We start from the raw sequence: 1,332 nt of genomic DNA, 5'->3' as shown, positions 1-1,332 counted from the left end.
ATTTGTGGAACAGTTTGGCTAGATATATTATTCTTGGTTGGTAATTCTCCTTCAAGGTTTTATATATGCCATCTCACTGCCTTCTTGCCTACATGGTTTCTGCTGAGAAATCAGAGCTTAGTTTTATTGGTTGTCCATTGTAGGTGATATTTATTTTTTCCCAAGATGCTCCCAAGATTCTTTCTTTGTCTTTGTCTTTGGAAAGTTTGATTATGATATATCTTGGTAACTTTCTATTGTGATCTATCCTATATGGGCTTCATTGAGCTTCTTGGATGGGTATATTTTCTTCCTTGATGATGTGGGGGAAATTTTCTGTTAGCATGTTTTTGACAATTTTTTCAGTTTTTTTTTTTTTTTTTTTTTTTTCCTGTTCTGGAATTCCAATAACACATAAGTTATTCCTTTGGATGGTATTCCACATGAACCTTAGGTTCTCATCATTTCTCTTAAGTTTTTGTTCTGATTTTTCTTCATACATGTTGGAGTCAAGAGATTTGTCATCTCGTCGGGAAATGCATTTTTCAGCCAGTGTTATCTACTTCCATAATTTTAATATTAATCTTACAGATTTCTAATTGCTGTTTTTGTATGAGTTCTAATTGTGTAATTATCTTGTTATTTTGTTCTTGAGTGATTTTCCTGAATTCTTCCAGGATACCTTCCAGGATACTTTCTGTCTTCTCTTTGTTTCTTATTATGGTTTCCATGACTCACACAATTATAGAAGCTGGAAAGTCCCAAGTTCTTGGATCAAATTTTAAGCTGGAGGCTTTTCCCAAATCATGCAGCTGCAGGGGCTGACAAGTACAAGGTTGGCAGGCAGTACACTGGATGTTAATCCCAATGGATGACAAATCCAAGATCACCAGGTCGAATGGTGGATTGTTCTTTCACAAATAGTTGAAGGCAGCACAATAGGATCCATCCACTGAGAGTCTGTCTTTTTCCCACGAAGTCCATATATATATATATATATATATATATATATATATATATATATATATAGGAGGCAGGTCACACCCATAGAGAAACTCCATTTCAACAGATTGGCTGGTCAAAACATATACATTCAATCTCATCATGAGATTGTATCATCTGCATATCTCACATTGTTAATGATTCTTCCTCCAATCCCAATGACACGTTTTTCTTCATATAGTCCAGATTACGGATTATTTGCTCAGTATATAGATTGAAAAAGTGTGGGGAAAGGATACAACCCTGACACACTTCCTTCTTGATTTTAAACGATGTATTATCCCCTTGTTCCGTTCGAATTACAGCCTCCTGGTCAAGGTACAGGTTCCTCATGAGTACAATCAAGTGTTC

This window comes from Orycteropus afer, unplaced genomic scaffold, assembly GCF_000298275.1.
Source record: "Orycteropus afer afer isolate SDZICR_OR568_19922 unplaced genomic scaffold, OryAfe1.0 scaffold00138, whole genome shotgun sequence".
In the NCBI taxonomy this organism is placed as follows: Eukaryota; Metazoa; Chordata; class Mammalia; order Tubulidentata; family Orycteropodidae; genus Orycteropus; species Orycteropus afer.
This window is presented reverse-complemented; position numbering follows the sequence as displayed.